At 50.8% G+C, this 6,662-nt stretch overlaps 1 pseudogene; it reads right to left on the reverse strand.

Moving 5' to 3' along the window:
* Positions 1–4,584: 4,584 nt before the first annotated feature.
* LOC119565217 lies at positions 4,585–5,613 on the reverse strand (annotated as a pseudogene).
* Positions 5,614–6,662: the final 1,049 nt, after the last annotated feature.

Genomic DNA, 6,662 nt, shown 5'->3' on the forward strand with positions numbered 1-6,662 from the left:
GCTCAAAAACTGGTCTCTCTCGTCAACAGAAGTTGGGTCCAATGAAAGCTATTCCCTCCTCACCTTGTCTCTCTAATATCCTGGGACTGACATGGCTACAACAACACAGCTCCCTTCCACAAAAGGCAGCCAGACAGAATGAGTCTCTGTTCTGAGATGAAGGGAAACAACAAACCAAGAAAGCACAAAGATAAAATCAGCCTGTGAGAGAGCACGGTGTGTGCATCTCCTCCGTGACAAGCTGCATCTGAGCTGCACTCTTAGTGGCAACAGAAAGCAGCAGCCAAGGGGGCCATGCCCTGGGACACTGAGAAGTGCCCTGGACGGCACATTGGGAGACAGGGTCTCTAGTCTTGGTTCTCCCTCCAACCTGCTGTGTCACCTTGGGAGAGTTTCTTTCCTCCTCGATTTCCTCATTGGCAAAGTGAGCACACTTTGGGGCCAGCATGGAAGTCAGGAGCAAGTCTCCTCAGGGAGAGAGATTCATTCCATGCAAAGGACTCACCAGGCTCCGGCCCCAGCTGGGGAGGAGGAATCTCCGTCTGTGACCCAGTCGGGGAGCTGCGGGCGGCAGGGAATCTGCACTGACCGGGGCTGAGCTACAGGGATATTTATACTGCTGCCCTGTGAATCCCAAAGGGGGACTCAGAGCCAGCCCAGATCCACAGGGACCTGGCCTCTGTGATAGGCTCAGGTGGTGAAGAGCAGCAGAGAATTAACCCTTTCCTCCCCTCGCAAAGAGTTCCCTGTTCTTTCAAACAGCTCTCATCTCAGGCCTGACAAACACACGACACCACAAACAAATCTTCTGCAATATTTCCCCATAAAGAGAAGCACGTGAGGGCTGTGCAGAAAGCTTGTAACTTCTCAAGCTTCATAACCATTGCAAAAGGCATGTACAGGCAATAGTTAAGGAATAACAGATATTGATATTGACATTGTGCTCTATGGACTTGAGTGGAAGTTAAGTCACCAGGGCACAGTGTGTCGCCCACTCTCTGCCACCGGAGTGGCGGGTGCTCAGCCGCTGTGAAAAGTCAGACCCTGGATGACTCAAGCTCAACATCCAAACAGGAGTGGCGGAAGCTCCAAAAAAGTGTGTGTGTGGTTGGGGGGGGTGCACCGGTGCCTGAACTTTGGCCTGCCCCCCCGCCCACATCTCCCCTTTCCCCAAGGCCTTGACTTGCCCCCCCTCCTTCCTGAGCCCCCACCCTACACTGCCCCTTCCCCTAAGGACCTCGCCCTGGCACGGCCCCGGCCCCTGATGTCCCGCCCTTGCACCACGCCTCCCCTGAGCCCCCATCCTGCACCAGCCCTTCCCCTGAGCCCCCGCCCTGGCACGGCCCCATCTCGTGAGGTCCTGCCCTGCACCACTCCTTCCCCTAAGCCCCCAGACTCGCACCAACCCTCCTCTGTACCCCCATCCTGCACTGCCCCTCCCCCTGAACCCCCAGCCCACCTGTTCTCCTCAAATCCCACCCTCACACCACCCTTCCCACTGATACCCCACTCCCTCCATACTCCCCAGTCCTCTGCCCCCCACTCACTCCTCTCCACTCCATCCCCCTCTCGCTTGCCCTTCTGGCCAGTAAACACTGGGAGTTCTTAGCCCTCCAACTGTTGTAAGTGATGGGGCCATGGACCTCGGCCCGCCTCGTTCTGGTGCCCCTGCGTCCAAACCTGAAAATCTTTAAATCAGCAGCCACTTTGGAAAATGTTTGCCTTGAGTGTAGGGGACTGGACTAGATGACCCGTTTAGGTCCCTTCCAGTCCTACGTGTCTCGGATTATCACAGGGTAATGTCCCCTAGAGATTCCAGGTCAGGTGGGCTGTCCTCATTGCTTGTGTCAGCGAGGGCCAGAGTCAGAGAATTTGTCTTCTTGGTCCAGACTTCATTGGCAGCAATAGTAAAGGGCGCCAGGAGAGAAGGCTGCCATCGGCCTGTTTGACTCTGTCTCCATTACTGTCTGTGTGTCAGGGATCACAGGTCTTGAACATCGGTCTACAGGGCCCTTCGGCACGACTACACACCTGTTACAAAGTGGGTTTTTCCTCCTTCTTATATTATATGTGAGCCTATTTGAGGCTTACGGTTTTGCATGAATACTGTGTGTGCCTCAGTTTCCCTGTGTGCTTCACCAATGACTAGGTGGTGGGAATAAGGGTGTGTGACTATTGCTGAGGGCCTCGGGGCCAGGTGAGGTGGCTCCAGCTGCCTGCATGTAAGGAATGGCCCGTGCCCTTTGTCACCTGAAAGCCAGGAGGGGGATGCGACCAGGTGACACTTTGCCTGGGAAGGGGGACACAGACCAGGAGGAGGAGCAACGGACGTCTCGGAGGTCAGGACACTGGAAGCTGGGCAGTCTGCTGTGGGGGACTCGGGAGATGGAAGTCTGGGGTGTCCAGCCCGGTCCCCCCAGATGGATTTGCTGAAAGTCACGGACTTTGGGCTAACAAAGTCTACACTCTGTTCCTTCGACAAATAAACCTTCTGTTTTCCACACTGGCTGAGAGTCACAGCTGACTGCGGAGTCGGGTGCAGGGCCCTCTGGCTTCCCCACAAACTCCTTCCTCACCTTGGGAGTTTCCACCGGGCCTAAAAAGACTTGGGCTGTTCAGCTTAGAAAAAAGACCTCTACGGGGGGATATGACAGAGGTCTATAAAATCATGACTGGTGTGGAGAAAGTGAATAGAGAAATGTTATTTACTTTCTCACAATATACAAAAACCAGAGGTTACCAGATGAAATTAATAAGCAGCAGATTTAAGACAAAGAAGAGGACGTATTTATTCAAGCAACGCAGATGTAACCTGTGGAACTCATTGCAAGGGCATGTAGTGATGGCCAAAAGTACAACTGCATTCAAAAGAGAACAAGACATGTATAACTGGGATCAAAAAAGAAATAGATAAGTCCATGGAGGATCAATCCATCAATAGCTGTTAACCAAGACGGTCAGGGAGACTGAATGGAGGAGGCAGCATAGTGACAGAGGATATGGAAAAAGCTGAAGAACTCAGTGCTTTTTTCGTCGTGGTCTTCACAGACAAAGTCAGCTCCCAGACTGCTGCACTGGGCAACACAGCATGGGGAGGAGGTGACCAGCCCTCTGTGCTGAAAGAAGAGATTGAGGACTATTTAGAAAAGCTGGACATACACAAGTCCATGGGTCCAGATCTAATGCATCCAAGGGTGCTGAGGGAGTTGGCTGATGTGATTGCAGAGCCATTGCCCATTATCTTTGAAAATTTCTGGAGATCGGGGGAGGTCACGGACGATTAGAAAAAGGCAAATATAGCGCCCATCTTCAAAAAATGGAAGAAAGAGAACGTGGGGAACTACAGACCGATCAGACTCACCTCAGTCCCCAGCAAAATCACGGAGCAGATCCTCAAGGAATCCCTGCTGAAGCACTTGGAGGAGAGGAAGGTGATCAGGAACAGTCAACATGGATTCATCAAGGGCAAGTCATGCTTCACCAACCTGATTGCCTTCTATGATGAGATAAGTGGCTCTGTGAATATGGGGAAAGCAGTGGAGGTATATCTTGACTTTTGCAAGCTTTTGATATGGTCTACCACAGTATTCTTGCCACCAAATTAGAGAAATATGGATTGGATGAATGGACTGTAAGGTGGATAAAAAGCAGTGACCCTGAGAAGGATTTAGGAGCTCACATATCTTTGTGGAAGGTGCTGTAACGAAAAAAAACTTACTGGGTTCAATAGAGGGGTGACTGGGTATAATTCTAGGGCGTGTGTTATACGGGCGGTCAGACTGTGGTTCCTTATGGCCTTAAACATTATGAATCACCATGTTTGCTGTGGGGTGGGGTGTGTGGTGCCCTTGCCATGTCCTCTTGGGGCGGATCTCCAGGTCAAGGAGGCCCATGATGGCACAGTCAAAGCCACCCCTGCTCGGGTTCTGGGCTGTGCAGAGGAGCGCCATGCAATCCCTGTGCTGCCTCCCTGAGGAGACTTGCTCCTGCCTTCCATGCTGGCCCCAAGGTGTGCTCACTTTGCCAATGAGGAAACTGAGGAGGAAAGAAACTCTCCCAAGGTGACACAGCAGGTTGGAGGGAGAACCAAGACTAGAGACACTGTCTCCCAATGTGCAGTCCAGGGCACTTCCCACTGTCCCAGGGTACAGTGGCTGCTGCTTGGCTGCTTGGCTGCTGCTTTCTGTTGCCACTAAGAGTACAGCTCAGATGCAGCTTGTCACGGAGGAGATGCACACACCGCGCTCTCTCACAGGCTGATTTTACCTTTGTGCTTTCTTGGTTTGTTGTTTCCCTTCATCTTAGAGCAGAGACTCATTCTGTCTGGCTGCCTTTTGTGGAAGAAAAGGAGTACTTGTGGCACCTTAGAGACTAACCAGTTTATTTGAGCATGAGCTTTCGTGAGCTACAGCTCACTTCATCGGATGCATTTGTGGAAGGGAGCTGTGTTGTTGTAGCCATGTCGGTCCCAGGATATTAGAGAGACAATGTGAGGAGGGAATAGCTTTCATTGGACCCAACTCCTGTTGACGAGAGAGACCAGCTTTGGAGCTTACACAGTGTAAGTACATAGTAAATACTCCCCTACAGTTCCAATGAAAACCTGGCTTTAATTTCCAAGTCCCAAATCATTTTCTGTTGCCTCCTTGGGCTCAGCAAGAAGCTTCTGCTGCAGCATCGATAAAATAAATTGATCACCCGTTTCAGGATCTCTTTTGTTGTCACCGCATAAACGATGGGGTTTAACATGGGGGGAACGAGCACATAGAGGTTGGCCAGTAGGATGAGAATATAACCTGGGATGATGTGCCCAAATCGGTATGCAAAAAAGGAGAAAAAGGATGGCATGTAGAACATCAGTATGACACAGACATGGGAGCCGCAGGTGCGGAGAGCCTTGAGCCGGGCGTCCTTGGAGGGGAGCTGGAAGACGGCCCTGAGGATCAACCCATAAGACAAAGCAATGAGCACAGCATCCAAACCGATTGCTAAAATAGCCACGGCTACGCCATACCAGATGTTGACTGTGATGTCATCACAGGCCAGCCGGGCTACGCCCATGTGGTCGCAATAGTTGTTAGGCAGGAGGTTGGATCTGCAGAACTTCAGCTGCTTCACAAGAAAGATGAGAGGGAAAATGATACAGAAACTTCTTGTGACAATTGCCAGCCCCATCTTCCCGATCACAGACTTGGTTAGCATGGTGGTGTATCTCAGGGGGTCGCAGATGGCAACGTACCGATCAAACGCCATGGCCAGCAGGATGGCCGACTCAGCAATAAAACTGGCATGGATGAAGAACATCTGGGTCAGGCAGGCAGCAAAAGAAATTTCCCTCGCTCTAAACCAGAATACAGCCAGCATCTTGGGTACTGTGGTGGTAGATAACAGCAGATCAGTAGCGGCCAGCATGGACAGGAAAAGTTACATGGGCTCATGGAGGCTTCGTTCTGTTAGTATGATGAATAGTAGGAGAGAGTTCCCATAAAGTGTTGAAACGTACATCAGACAGAAGGGGATGGCGATCCAGACATGAGACTCCTCCGTACCCGGGATGCCGGTCAGGATGTAGGTCACAGGGACAAAAAAGGTGTGATTGTCAGCTGGCATCATTTACCATTGCTTGGTTCTTCTGTTCAGTTTCCAATAACTAACAGCAAAAGAAACAATCAGTGAGAACTCAAGTGTCAGCTAGCCGTGGAGTGCATTTGTTGACAGTGTAACGGGTTCCCCAGGGGTGCCACCTGGAACTGGGGTTTCACTGAGCCCCCTGACCCACCAGCCTGCGCTCCCTCTCACACTGTGCTGCCGTCAAAAACCGCAGACCTGCTCCCAGTCTTACCATTACACCAGGATACACACAGATCAGGATGCACACCCAGCTGCAGTGACATGCAGGCTCTCTAACCAGCCACCGCATGTGAACCAACAAAAGAGAGGCTGCAGCCAAATTAACCACCAGCTTCCCAGATTCTTACCACCCACTGGAGTATAAACCCAAAATGTTACCATCTTACCCTGCACAGATAACTGTACAGCGTAAGCTCATAGAATTCGCCCCCTCCCTGAATGAGTAAAGGAATATACAACAGCCTTTGTCCCTCGAGCTATGATTTTCCCGTGCACTTCATTCCAACTCACTCGTTTAGATAAAGCAAAAACAATGTTATTAACAATGAAAGACAGATTTTAAGTGATTATAAGTGATAGGAAACAGATCAAAGCAGATTACCTAGCAAATAAACAAAAATGCAACCTAACCTGTATATAAAATCTTAAAATCTATCTTTTGTAGTTAATAAACTTGTTTTGTTATAATCTAAACCAGTGAGCGTTGAGTAGAGTGCTTGAAGAAAATCTCTGCTTGGTTACCCCAAGTGTGCAAGGTCCTCTTCACATTGAGGGAGAGGCGACTGGGAATTAAACACTCACTCTGGCCAGATTTGACCAGGGCAGGATGGTTCTGCTCTGGGGTCCTAGCCTGGAAAGCTGGTGGTTAAAGAGCCTGCGTGTAATTGCAGCTGGGTGTGTCTCTCCCTGTGTGAATGCTGGTGAAGGTGCAGGCTGGAGGGCTTTGCAGCTTGTCACAGCAGTACAGGGTGAGTGGCAGCTCAGACGGTGGGTCAGCAGGCTCAGTGGTACCCCAGTTCCAGATGGCAACC

This window comes from Chelonia mydas, chromosome 1, assembly GCF_015237465.2.
Source record: "Chelonia mydas isolate rCheMyd1 chromosome 1, rCheMyd1.pri.v2, whole genome shotgun sequence".
Lineage (NCBI taxonomy): Eukaryota > Metazoa > Chordata > Testudines > Cheloniidae > Chelonia > Chelonia mydas.